The following is a 14,215-nucleotide window of genomic DNA, read 5'->3' as shown; positions in this document are numbered from 1 at the left end:
TGCTGGGCTGGAGTGTGGTGAAGGTTCAGACATTGGCGACTGGTTGTTGGTTGGCACCCAGAGGGTCGAGGAGACACTGCTGGTGGTTGCAGAAGAAAGACCTAGGAGCTTTTGAGGAGTGGGCATTTGAAAAACTGGAAAGCACTTTGCTGAAAACTCCACTGGCAGTTAGAACTGTGCTTGCAAAACAAATGTTCAAGTGGTGTTTACCAGGTTGATTCATACTGGCTCTAAGGAGCTGTTGGGCTCCATTTAAAACCTGCCACCTATGTCCTCAAAGTTGAGCCAAAGAACTTTGCAGGTGTGTAAGTCTGCCCCAGACGTCATTTTTGAGGGCTCTGTAACTGTCTGAAGATACACCTTTTTTTTTGGACAAAGAGGTGCAGCATCAGGGGGTGGGGAGAAAAGGTTGCATTCGCTTATCTCTTGTTTGTCACCTCCTCCCCTTCCAAAGGCTCTTTTTGCTGGATATCTCTGATTGGATTCTCCCTGAATTCATCTCCTGTGTAGGAGCTGTTGTTTAAAGAAAACAGGCCAGCAAACCCCACCTTCTGTACTTTGAAGAACAGCAAGTGTTTGCATTGGTTACAGTAAAAGCCAGTACATAGCATGAACACAAAGCCCCTCGAGATGAAGTTAATGATTAAATTTAGAGGTTTGGGCCTGTTTCTTATAGAGATTGTTCTTTTCTAAACTTTGTTCCTTTATGTTTTGAGATTCAGTCCCCAAAGTGAGTTCTGTGTTTATAAGGACCAGTTGTAATATCTGCTCTGGAGTCTTTTCCTTGGATCTTATTCTTTTGCCTCATCCTTGGAGGGGAGTGGGCTTCCTAGGGCCTTCTACTGGGGGGTCACTTTTTTATGCCCAGTTTTGTTTGGATACCACCCCCTACTCACCCGCTTGGGGCAGCAGGAATTCCTCCCTGGGTTCTTTGTTCCCCCTGAAGGCGGGAATGGCTGCCTCCTGGAATGTTGATCCGGCTGGGCCTGAGTGGCCAGCACCACTGAAGCCTGTCTCTGTGCTGGGGAGATCTCCGAGGTGAGAGAGGGTATGTTCCTGGCTGTAGCCTTCTTGGCTGGACTTAAGACAGCTAGCTTTTGTTTTAACCACAGTCAAACTAAAGACATCCCTACCCTCAGATTCTTTTTCCTTTGTTTTCCTTTGGTACCGGGGGTCGAACCCCGGTCCTTGTGTTTGTGAGGGAGGCGCTGGAACCACTGAGCTAAATCCTTGGCCCTTTTTTTCCTTTTTTAAAGAAATGTTTAGTGTTATACCCATTCTCTGGTGTAACACGGCACGGCTTGACTATCAGTGAAGAATTCTCTTAACGTTCAAAGTCTTCTTTTCAAGGTTTGTGGGGCTTCCCCTAACTTGGATTACCAGAACTCACCATGGGGCCTTCTGACCAGAGTTGTCTGATTTAACCTCCTTCCCACAAAAGGTAAATTTGAATTTCAGATAAACAGTAAGTAATTTTTATGGCTTTTTTTTGGTACTGGGGATAGAACTTGGGACTTTGTGCTTGCGAAGCAGCCTCCAGAACCACTGAGCTAAATCTCTGGCCCCAATAAATAATTTTTGTATTAAGTATGTATGATGCAACATTTAGAATATACTTAGAGTAAAAAGTTGTCTTTCTGGAATTCAAAGTTTACTGGGTATCTTGCATTTTTATAAGATTAACTTTATCCTTTTTTAAAAATTATTGGTACTGGGGATGGAACTCAGGACATTGTGCTTGGAAGGCAGATGTGGTGCCACTGAGTTAAATCCCCAGCTTTTTTTTTTTTTTTTTTTGGAGACAGGGTCTAACTTTGTTTTTTGGTTTTTTTTGGTACCGGGGATCAAACTCGCGTCCTTGTACTTCTGAGGTAGGCGGCCAAACCACTGAGCTAAATCCCCAGCAACGTGGTCAGTCTTTGTAGTTTCGGCTGGGCATGAACTCCTGACAACTCTGCTCTTGACACTTTTGTTTGTGTGTGTGTGTGTGTACTGGAAATCAAGCCTAGGTGTGCTCTACCACTGAATGGCTCCTCAGCCCCTGTATTGTTTTATTTTTTATTTATTTATTTTTTTGGTACCGGGATTGGACTCAGGACCTTGGGCTTGAGAGGCAGGCACCAGAACCACTGAGCTAAATCCCCGGCCCTCTGTTTTATTTTTTTGAGACAGGGTCTTGTCTGTAGTTGAGGCTGGACTGGAACTCACTCCCTGTGTAGCCTAAAACTCTTGAGTGCTGGATTACTGGGTGCCACACTACACCTGACTTGACACTCCTTTTCAAAGCCAGTGGAAGGGTCTGAAAGTCTTTTCCCACTTAATTCCTCACCTCCTCTCCATTTGGGTCCCAGAGATACTTACTGCAGTGTCCTTGTAGGTGGTAGGAGTTTGTTACAATGATGTATATAATAGTTGGAACCTGGATCCCTGTATCCATATACTTTTAGACCCTGGCAAAGAAGGGACTGCTTGGACTTCATCCAAGGGAAGGGGAAATGCCCCCTGCCCCACTGTTGCTTGCCTAGCAGGCGATGAAACCATTGAGCTAAATCCCCAGCCACACCCCACATTGTTGCCAACCACATCTTGGTAGACCTAGTGCCCCCAGAGGGCTCTGTTTCTGAGGCTGGTATCACAGTAACAATAAGGAGACCTTCCTATGGCTACTGTCCCTGTCTCTGGGCATAGGCAGTAGGATGCAGAGTGTGTAGTTGCAGAGTTTCTAGATTTTTGGGAAGATTTTCTTGAGACCTAACACACCAACGACCACCCCCACTCAGCTTTTGTGTGCCTGTCTCTACCTGCTTTTCTTCTACAGCCCAGCCCCCTTGTGATTTCAGCAGGGACTTGGCCAGCTCTGAAGAGAGGGGAGACGGGAGCTGCCAGTAGGCAGTGGCATATCTGCCTCTTTCTGCTTGTGCCACTTGGGGCTGCCCAGGAGAGGAACAGACAGATTCTACTACTGTATGTGCACAGATTTTTTGCCAGGAAAAACGTTGGCCCTCTTGAAAAGTGACGACTTGATACAGACATAATAGGTTATTGTTGCTCATTTTACTTTGACTACTAGGAAGCTCAGAACCAAACTCATGGTCTCAATATACGAAGTCTCATCTTCATGTTTCTTTTCCATTTTCTTGACTTGGGCTTGCTTATACTTGTATGTAACTGTTTCTCTTTATAAACTTTTCTTAGATTTGTGAAATACAGTAAATGTTAGTTGGAACTGAGTGAAATTTTGAAAGAGATTGAACATTGCCCAGGAGAAGGGACAGTTTTTTATCCAGCAAATCGCACTGATGGGAATGTAAAAGAATTAAGCCATTGTACCATCACAGCACTTGGCAAACAAACACATAATCCTCAGATGTACTCTGCTCCTTTCCTGGACAGAGTCCAGACCCGTGCCTAGGGGCGGGTGAGGAGACTTCTAGAATATGCCTCACAGAGATGCTGGGGCCAGGAGCACTACAAAGCCTTCGTGTGTACAAATGAAAGCAATTTGTGAAACCCCAGGCTTAGTCGTGTCCCCCTGTAGAGGCCTTATCCAGGTGTAGGCCCTTCTGATCCATGTTTCCCCACCCCCTCCCGGGAACCCTGTATTCTGCAATTCTGCAATTTGGTACAACTTGAAACCCCTTCTTGAGAGGTGGGAGGAAGTAGTTAATCCCTACTTCCTTCCCTGGGAGTTTTATGGGCCTGTGGGAGCCTGCCTTACTGTGGCCTTAATGGTCATAAATGACCCTCTCCCAGGGCAGCGCCAGGCCCTATGAATCTTTGCCTGGACTCTATCTGGGCAGTTAGGTGCTTAATAACTAAGTTTTAATGTTAACTTTTTTGTGTGTGTGTGCTGGGGATTGAACTCGGGACCTTGCGCTTTCGAGGCAGGCGCCGGAACCACTGAGCTAAATCCCCGGGCCTAAGTTTTGATAGTGATACCCTTGGTCTTCTGTAACTGGGAGGTGAGTGGGGAGGAGAGCTTTGTAGGATTATCAGGGTGGTGGCTAGCTGGGAACACTGTGACCAGGAAGTGGCTGCCTGGGTGCTGAAGCCAGGTTTGACTGAATATGTCAGGTCCTGTCTTTGTTAGTTGGAGGATTCAGGAGAAGCAGGGCCTTACCCTTCAAGGAAGCCTCTGTTTCCTGCTGCTTTCCGTCCATCATCATATCTGGCCTGTGCAGTAGCACAGGTGAATGGTGTTTGGAAACTATAATTGAGTTGAATGTGTCTTTGTACCCCTGAAACTCCCTCCATTTCCTTTGTTTGAAATCCCCAGAGTCTTAAGACATAGCAGTAACCCCAGTATCAACTTAATCTGTGAAGTGTTGGGGGCAAGGAACAGGTTTTTTGGGGTTTTTTTTGCCGCACTGGGGATCAAACTCAGGACCTTGGACTTGCAAGGCAGGCTTGGTGTCACTGAGCTAAATCCCCAGCCCTGGAACAGGTTTATTGAAGGACCCTTCAAGAAAAGGACACTGGAGGCCGAGGATTTAGCCCAGTGGTTCCGTTGTCTGCCTTGCAAGCGCAAGGACCTGAGTTCGATCCCCGGTACCAAAAGAAAAGAAAAGGACACAGGGACCTATCAAAAAGGCATGAATGAGGGCCAGGAATTTAGCTCAGTGGTGCCCCACCTGCCTTGCGAGGGCAAGGTCCTGAGTTCAGTCCCCCATACTGGGGGAAAAAAAAAAAGGCCTGGATGGCCAAGCTGTGCCCTGCACTGCAAGCACATGTAATCTGAGTCACTGCCAGAGGATCTCTGGGAAGGAAATCTTAACAGCAGACCATCACCTCTCCTGCTAGCGGGTCCTTTCTTTTCCTTGCCAACTAATCTCTTGCCTCTAGTTTTAATTGTGTTTAATCTTCCCAGGAAGCAGGTTTAATGCCCCACTGTGTGCTTTATCTTGGTACTTGGCTGCATTTTCTGTTTCAGCCCAGCAGAGGATAAGTAACTTTGTGGAGGAGCCATTGTCCCAAGGGACATTAGTTGAGGGAAACTCCCCCAGAGCACCTTCTTCTGGGTATCCTAGTGTAGTGACTGATAGCTGCAATCTTAGTACTCCTGGGAGGTTGAGGCAGGCAGGAGGATCCTAACTACCCTGGGCAATGTAGGAATTTTGTGAGACTGTCTCAAAATAAAAAGCAAGAAGCCAGCATATTAATATAATATGGTATTTGCCTGCCCACCCTGTGGAGGATCTCCGTAAGTCCTGCTGGATTGATACTATGCAACTCCAGATAATACACTTTTCCTGGCTAAGACTGAAGATGCCTCAATGTGAAATAAAGGAACAAAAAGCAAGTGTTATAAAAATAGTAGCCTACTGGGCTGGGGATTTAGCTCAGTGGTTCCACCACCTGCCTTGAAAGTGCAAGGTCCTGAGTTTGATCCCCGGTACCCCACCCCCCAAAAAAGTAACCTACTGTCTATGTGCTTATTCATGCCTTCTCTTTTCATTCCTAGTTATTTTGTGTAATCCTTTAAATCTATCTTCCTTTGTTTAACTAATGACCTGGGAGTTGCTTAACCCTGAGGCTGTGTGCCCCACAGAGTTTGAGATTCTCTAAAACTGGGGTGGGGCTCCAATTTGCATCTTTAACAAGCACCTGCAGGGATTCTAATGCTGGTGGCCCTCAGAGAAGCCATTTAAATGTTGCCCCAGGTGAGGGGACTTCAGCTCACTGCACAGTCTTAGCTTTCCCAGTTGTCAATCATAAATTCTCAATTTGATTTTAAGTGATTTTACTCAAGTTGTGAGTTGTTAGTGACCTGTTTATCATCACATGCTTTGGTTTACCTGACCCTTGATAATTAAGGTTTAAGTTGTTATTCTTTTTTCAAGCTATAACATTTCTTTTTTTTTTTTTTTTTTGGTACTGGGGATCGAACTCAGGACCTTGCACTTGGGGGGCAGGTGGCAGCACCAACTGAGCTAAATATCCCCAGCCCAAGCTATAACATTTCTAAAATCCCAAATCAGGCTATAGCCAGCCTGGTCTTATGTACCACCTTTGAGAAGAGTGTTAATGGGGACATTACAGTTCTAAGAAGTCACTCCATACTTCCAAAGTTACCCAGTTTTAACTACTTTGAGATAAAAGTTGAATTTATAGACAGGTAAAGACAGTAAATTTTTGGCCTGAGTTTGAGTGAAACTCCCCAAAGCCTTTCCATGCAGGAGTCTGCCTTTCATCACAGAACGGGGCTGGGAGCTAGGGCAGCTTGCTCTGGGATCACTCTGCCTGTTGCCGAGCTGCTGAGGGTGAGGCTCTGCACCCCGGGGCTTCACCAGGTCTCTGCTTCTGGTTTCGGAGTTGGGCATCTCTTTTAATAGAGTTGAATGGCAGCTACCTGATGTTCTAGGTACCTGCCTACAGGTCGTAGAATCCCAGGGGCCATTGGAAGTTTGGCAGGAGGGTCTGAGGACAGCCAAGCAGCTTCCCAGAGAGAGGAAGGTTGTCATCCTTCTGCTGTGGTGGTGGTGGTGGTGGTGGTGGGGACCAGAAGCAGCCCAGACCAGACCTCTCCACGTGGTCCTTTATTAACATCGTATTAAAGCAGGTAGTGCTGTTTTGTGGAGGGGGGAGCACAGTAATTTAAGACAAGGTTGAAATGTTGAGCTTGTAGCTGTGATTTGAAGACCAAGCCTGGGCTGCCATTCTCCCCCAGGATTACTTGGGACAGAGTGCTGGAGAAGTGACTCAGACCCTGCTCCTGATAGAGGACCAGACCTACAAACACTTTGCGAAGATAGAGAAATCCCCGGAGCCTGGGCAGAGAGGATGGAAGCATATGTACTTGCTCACTTGCAGGATGCCCCCCCCCATCCACCTTCCTTTCTTTTTCTTCCATACTGTATCAAATTTGCAGAGTCTTGGTACAAGCCATCTTTTTTTAAACACAGTGGTTGTATATGTATGTTGTGTATGTAGAATATTAATGTGTCCAGCCTTGAGAGAGAATAAAAGGCTTTGGGATCTTTCATGAGGTTTCTGGGTTAAATTGCATGCCAGCTATATGCAGTGAGCAAAACATAAGTTTCCACAAAATTTAAATGGGAGATGGACACTGGCTCATTAGGCTGTGTGCATTGATATATTAGATTTTTGCAGTGGAAACCAAATTGTTAAGCCCCTATTAAAGTTTCTGTTTGAGTGCTGGAATTGAACACAGGGCTTCATGCATGCTAGGCAAACACTAGTACTAAGATACATCACCAGCCCTTCTAATTTCACTTTGAATCAGGGTCTTCCCAAATTGCCTAGGCTAGGCTTGAATCTGCAACCCTCCTGTCAGCCTCCAGAGTAGTTGGGATTACAGGTGTGGGCCACCATAGCTGGATTAAAATTTTTATTTTTGGTTGATAATAACATTATGGGTATGTTTTCAGGTACATTTCTGATGGGTATATCAAACTTAATAGTATACTTATCACTTTATGTACTTAATGTTTTTGCAGGGAGAACTTTTTTTGTGGTACTGGGGATTTTTTTTTTTTTGGTACTGGGAATCGAACTCTGGACCTTGAGCTTTTGAGGCAGGTGGCAGAACCACTGAGCTAAATCCCCCAGCCCCCTTAGACCTTTTTTTAAATTCTTGTTATTTTTAAATTTTGAAAACAAAGTCTCACCAAATTGTTAAATTGCCCAGGTTATGGGCCGGGGATTTATCCCAGTGGCCCCATGCCTGCCTCACAAGGGCAAGGTCCTGAGTTCCATCTCTGGTACCAAAAAAAAACACAATTGCCCAGGCTAGTCTTGAACTCCACATACCCTCCCTGCTTCAGCCTCTCAGAGTGTTGGGATTATAGGCTTGTGCCATTCTGCCCACTTTTATTTTTTGCTTTTTTGAAGGCTTTCTATAGTGCTCTCAATAATAATGCCTTTACTAATTTCAGGTTGTGAGTTTTAAATATGATGATCCAGGGAAGCACCTAGCCCCCTGCCAGCCTTACTACTGCTACACCTTTGGCTTACACACATCTTTTGTGATCTACATGTACCATATGTGTTGCAGGCTGAGCTCTGCTCAGTTAAATACAGTTCCTCATCGGACAGATGAATGTGGTAACAGTTGATGAGATTGATTTCCTGGGGCCTATCCCCCTCCCCATCTGAGTTTGTCTCAGCTCACTCAACATGGAACTCCTTTTTTTCCTTCCTTTTTTTTTTTTTTTTTTTGGTACCGGGGATTGAACTCTGGGTCCTTGCACTTACACAGCAGGCGGCCAAACCACTGAGCTAAATCTCCACCTTTCCTTCCTTTTGAAGAGTTGTAATAAAGCACTATTTATAAATGGTTATTTGGGAACACTATTACAAGAGTAGCAAAGCGCCTGTGAACGACCACTGGCCTTCTGTGCGTTAATCTCTGCCTGGGATTTCTTGTGGAGTCTCGATAGTGATAGCCACAGGGCTGCATAGAGTACACTCGACACACAGGTGAAACGCAGAGTGGGTCTTGACAGTTGTGCACTCCAGGGTGGGGTGCTTTTTTCTCTGCAAGTCCAGGAATCCTGCTAAGGGAGTTCTGCAAGGTCTGGTCCATATGCTCAGAGTCCAGGAGTCAGCTGGTTTATCTTCTGTCCCAGGGCATAAGATGAGTCATCCGAACACGAGGCTATTGGGAAGGGTTTCCTTTTTGCTTATTCTTTGCCTGCCTCTTCAGCATTTCATATAACTAAATACTACTTCTTTTCCTCTTTCTTGGGGGAAGGGTGAAGCTTAAAAACACACCTAGCTTTGTGCAAGACCTCCCTTTGCCCCAGGCAGTTTTTACTTATTTATTTTGTTAGTGGAGATGGAACTCAGGACCTTGTGCTTGCCAGCGTCCCAGGCAGGCGGATGAACCCCTGAGCTAAATCCCCGGCCCCCCAAGCAGTTTTTAAATGCAGCCACCCCTTCATTTTTGCTTTCTGTTTCTAGCTGGCTGGATGAGACCTGGGGCAGTGGCCAGGCTGAGGCGCAGGAGTGAGGTGGACCCTGTGGAACTTGGGGCACTGGGATCTCACTGATTATCCTCACAGCAGGTTCCTGCCCCAGAGCAGTGGAGACAGCCACATCCCTAGGGCTGGAGAGCAGTGAGGATGCTATTTAGTGTGGTGGCTAGTGGTTGTAATCCTAGCTACTTGGGGGTGGGGGGATGAGGTGAGAAAATTGAGTTCAGGGCCAGCCCAGGCAATTTAGTGAGAGATACCTGCCCCCAAAAGAAAAAGAACTGAATGCTTTTCAGGTACTCAACCTATTTTAAGAAATGGGAAAATAGGCTTCTGGCGCTGGGCTGTCAGGGGCCAGCTATGTTGGGGTGGGGGCAGGAGACTGAAAGGTAGGCTGGGTGCAGTTTAAACATGAAAGCTGTGTGAATATTGGTTTGGGAAGGAACCAGATCCTGTGGGGCTGAAGGAAAGTGTGGTGCCACCCCTCCCCCAGCACCGGGGATTTGAACCAAGGACCTTTGTACTGAGCTACACTCTCAGCCCTTTTTCATTTTGAAACACCAGGGTTTGCTAAGTTGCTTCGACTGGACTCAAATTTGCCTTGGCCTCCTCAGTGCTGAGCTACAAGCGTGCTGGCTGTGAAGTCTTCCTGATTCATACTGAATTCTGTTGAATGGGTCTTTTTTTTTGGTACTGGGGATCGAACTTGGGTCCTTGCCGCTTTCGCAGCAGGCGGCGAAACCACTGAGCTAAATCCCCGGCCCTTTGAGTGGGTCTTTTACATGCCTTACCTTATAAGCCCTGGCACTACAATTTCCTGCTAGAGTTTATTTTTATTTTCTGGTATAATGGATTGACCCACTCTACCATTGAGTTTATTTAGCATGTGCATGGTCAACTAGAGCCAATGTTTAAGCAGAGGTTAGAGGGAGGAGCGAGCCTGAGTAGGGTCTGGAGTTCCAAGAAATCCTTATTCCTAAATTTATGGGTCTTTTATCCAGGACACTGACCATCCAGGAAATTCCCCTCCACTTTTTTGTCTAGTAGGACTAAGATAAGTGTATGGCTTTGGATTACTTTTTTTGACACAGAGTCTTCTATGCTTTGTGAATGGACTCTAAACTCTAGACCAGCCCTCACTCACCTCAGGCTGGTCTAGAGCTCACTATGTGGCCCAAGCTGGCCCCAAACTCCTAGTGATCCCTCCTGCCTCAGCCTCGCTAGTGCTGGGATTACATTACAGCTTTCTTTTTTTTTGGTACCAGGGATGGAGCTCGGGACCTTGCGCTTTTGAGACAGGCGCCAGAACCACTGAGCTAAATGCCCGGCCCCTGGGATTACATTACAGGTTGTGTGCCACTGTGCTCACCACTTCCAGTTTTGCTGTGAAATCTTGGGTAGGGGTAGGGGTATTAAAAGACATTGTTTTCCTGGTTTGTCTAGGTTGGCCTCAACTCCTGTGTTGAAGAGATCCTCTTGCCTCAGGCTCCTGAGTAGCTGGGACTACATAGTTAGGGACTTGCTGAAACTCTGGTGCTTGTGCACTTTCTCTCCAGAAGAGAGGGCACATTCACAGTTGTGCACAGGAATCGAGGGATTGCCAGTCCTGGGATTGTCCTAAATTGTGCACACAGATTGAAGTTGGTTTCTACCTAGCTCTCAAACCTTGTGGACCAGAGAGTGTTTTTAGGGTACATCTTTGGTGCCTTTTAAAACCAAGTAGTCATCCGCTGCCTGCCTCGAAAGTGCAGGGTCATGAGTTCGATCCCTGGAACCAAAAAAACAAAAAAACCCAACCAGGTGGTCATGTGTGCATACTGAAAAATGGAGTAGATCCTCACTACTTTTTTTTTTTTTTTTTTAAGTCTTTTTTTTTTCCGCCTGTACTGGCAGTCAAACTGAGGACCTTTTGCTTGCCAGGCTGGTGCAGTGCCACTGTGCTACATCCCCAGCCCTTTAAAGTCTTTTTGAAACAGAGTCTCACTCTATAGTATAGGGTGGCTTTGAAAACCTGGATAAAACAAAACAACCAGGTTTCAGCACCTGATGGGTTTTTTCCTTCTTGGCGTAAAGAAAATCTGAAAATCTGATGATCCTCCAGACAGTTCCTTCTGGAACAAAATTTCCTCTTCTTCCCTGGCCAGCCCCAGTGGGTTCACCTTTACAGAATGTGGGGGTATCTCAGGCCCGTCTCGAACTCGTATCAATTGATCCTCCTGCCTCAGTCTCCCACCAAGTGCAGGGATTACAGGAGTGCACCACCATACCCAGTTTAACCCCACTACGTTTGGTTCTTCTTTTTTGGTACCGGGGTTCGAACTCTGGGACCTTGTGCTTGCGAGACAGGCACCAGAACCACAGAGCTAAATCCCCAGCCCAACCCCAATACATTTGGATGCTTTCTGAATTTAGCATTAGCCCCTGTGGCCCTGAGGACAGTGGTGACAGCCTTTCAGCCTCACTGCCACCATTCAGTTTTTGGTCAGAAAGGTGTTGAGGCAGTTCTGAGGTTTTGTATAGGAGATGTAATTTGAGGGGAAATTTGCATCATTTGTTAGGATTTTTGTTTGAGTCTCTAATAGCAAGCATCAGGGAGGGAAAAAAACCAAAGAGGAAAATTGTTTCCCAAAGGAGTTTTGTAAGGCATGTCCCTCCCCCCTCCTGTAGGTTTTGACCCATTTATGTATTTAAAGTATTGATGTCATAGCATTTCAAAGGCATATTGTATGTTCTGACTGGTAACTTCTTTTAAATAGGGCCCAAATATTACTTCCTCCATTAATAACTGGCGTGGTTCCTGCCAGAAATGGATATTGTCATTGAATGTCTTAGTCATCTCTCCTGATTAATTCTGGAGTCTGTTTTCCAACAACTGGAATGTAATAACCTCTAAGAAAAACTAGCTTGTGTAGACTAATTCTTTGGATTTTAGAAAATTTATTTTAAGATGAGATAGTGAATCAGGTTTGGGAAGAAAATCTTGGTAAACAATTATGTTTTGACCTGCTTATTAATGAGGGTTTTGTAGGAGGACCATTCCCTGCCTCATCCGCCTGGTTCTCTTGTGGGATTAATCATTTCCTTTTGACCTTGTGCTTTGCCCCTAACATGTTGCATTGATCAGATCCCGAAATCGCAAGCCGTTTTTACACCCCCATCTCCCACCTCATTCTAATTTAAAATCCTGAGGTTTGAGAGGGGGAAAGAGTAAATAGAAATGTTATTCTTTATCAGAATGTACAAAATGCAAAATAAACATTTTTAAAAACAAGCATCCAACCACCTTTTTTTCCCCTGTTCTTTTTCCTCTCTTCTCTCTCTTTTTTTTTTTTGCTCTGTTCCTCTCCCCTCCCTTCCCTTCCTTTCAGACAGGTTTTTTGGAATGCTCCCTTTCCCAAAATGTGGCTATGGAAATGTCACTAGTTCAATTTCCATATGTTAAAACCTTGTTTAGCAGTGTTTCTTGGAGGGGAACTGGGTAAAATTTGTTCTTCTTGATAAGTATTAGGTCTCCAGGCTACATTTACCAAAATAACTAAATGCCAGTTGTGTTTAATTGTATTACCAATTGTAAGTGACTTAAGGAGAATATGCAGCACTGACTTTGCCTTCAGTTTACATCCCTTCCTCCTCTCTGATGGAATCCTCTTGGCTAAATATCCCATTGTGAGAGGTCTCTGTTGGCTACACCTTTTCTTCTTACTTGTAATGAAGATGGGGGAGCTGGCAGCTGAGGGGGGAGGTGAGGCAGGGAGGCCATTCTAAGTACTGCTGTGTGACATCAATCATAGAAAACTTAATTATTTGCAATTTAAGTTCAGGGTAGCAAAATAGGGCTGAAAGTGTATCAAAATTACAAGAAAGAAAAGAAAGCCAAGCTGATTTTACCATCCAGGAAAGAAATAGCTTCTTGGATGAGGGGCTGGGAAGGAATTTTCTGCTCAATCCCAGCTTGCATGAAACTGTTAAGTGGGAGAGAAAATGACTGGATAGAACCTTCTTGCTGGTGCCCGAGGGAACCAGTAGGAACAAAGGCTCTGTATCGGACCAGCTGCCATCTTGGACCTACCTCTTTTATGATTGGCCTTCACTTTGGACTAAACTGATTAAAGATTCCCTTGGGGTAGCCTTTTGGACTATGGGGCCATAGTGAAATTGGGGACGGGCTTGGTGTCATGGCCTGAGCTGGAGCCCCTGGAGGCACATCCTGAGAAGGACATTGAGAGCTGTGTTCTCTCTGGCCAGAAGGAGGTGGGGGTTGGGAGGCAGATAAATAGGTTTTTCCAGCTTCTCTACATTTCCACTACTGGGTTCATGGCTGGGGATGCTGTGTAGAAATTTGAGGCAATAGGAGACAAGATGAGTGGTTCATAAATGCAGTGAGATAAGAGTGTGGGGCTTACAATTGTACAATGAGGACTTACAATGGAGGGCCCCAAAGTTAACATTTGGCTAGAGGTTTTGCTGTATGGCGCTCACTTTAGGGAGCTATGGAAGTGTGCTGCTAATGTCAGGCCTGTTAAACTGAAAAAGAATTTACTTGTGACATGTAGCCAATGAGGGAGCCGTTGAGGGTTGTTGAGCTTGGAGGTCATGAAAAAGAAACCAACTGGACTTGGTAATAGTTGATGGCACACAGACATGGATTGAAATGCCTCTGCCAGAGGTTCACAAAAATCCTGACTTAGATGAGGATTTATAGAAGCAAGTTTTTCAAAGCAGTTGAGGGGAGGGGGTGCTGTTAACTAGTCTGCAGTGACCCTGAAGCCACTTTCTGGTTGTGTCCTTGGGCAAATTAAACTCTTTTATGTCCAGTTTCTTCATGTGGAAAATAAGGGTGATCACAGTTGCTATCCCATAGGGCAGTGGTTAGGAGTAAACAGGTTAACACCCCTAAAGCACCTGGCACAGGGCTTGACCCTGCTAAGTACTTACAGAAATGTTTGCCATTGTTAAATTCCTTCTAGGTCTGATAATACTTGGGTAAATGAACCTCAGAGGAAAGCCCTGAGCTTTATTTAAACTATCTAAAAATGTCCTATGTGAAAACATCGAATATAAAGAAAAACTGGTTACCCTAATGTAGCTATTAATAAAATAGTATATATCATTCTAGGTTTTAAAAAATTATATTTTTATTAGCACGTATTTGCAGTACATAATCATTATGTTCATATGCGAAGTTGGTACATGTACATGATACATCTTTATGTCTTCATTCTAATTTTTAAAAAAACTTTATTTTATAAAATAAGTCATAAAGAGAATAACAAGTTATTATA

General features: G+C 45.1%; 1 protein-coding gene and 1 non-coding gene across 2 annotated transcripts in view; one reads left to right on the top strand and one right to left on the bottom strand.

Annotated features, from left to right (window-relative positions):
• The window catches only part of Trim71 (tripartite motif containing 71), a 70,436-nt gene that overhangs the window by 19,433 nt on the left and 36,788 nt on the right, over window positions 1–14,215 (top strand). The window lies entirely within an intron of this gene.
• On the bottom strand, window positions 11,031–11,119 carry LOC147826396 (small nucleolar RNA SNORD22). Its single transcript, XR_015439642.1, has one exon. It is a non-coding gene; the product is annotated as a small nucleolar RNA SNORD22 (small nucleolar RNA).

This window comes from Heterocephalus glaber, unplaced genomic scaffold (assembly GCF_053883595.1).
Source record: "Heterocephalus glaber isolate CG9 unplaced genomic scaffold, H.glaber_assembly_v1.0 deba00001472, whole genome shotgun sequence".
In the NCBI taxonomy this organism is placed as follows: Eukaryota; Metazoa; Chordata; class Mammalia; order Rodentia; family Bathyergidae; genus Heterocephalus; species Heterocephalus glaber.
The sequence above is the reverse complement of the archived record's forward strand: the minus strand, read 5'-3'. Positions and strand labels throughout refer to the sequence as shown.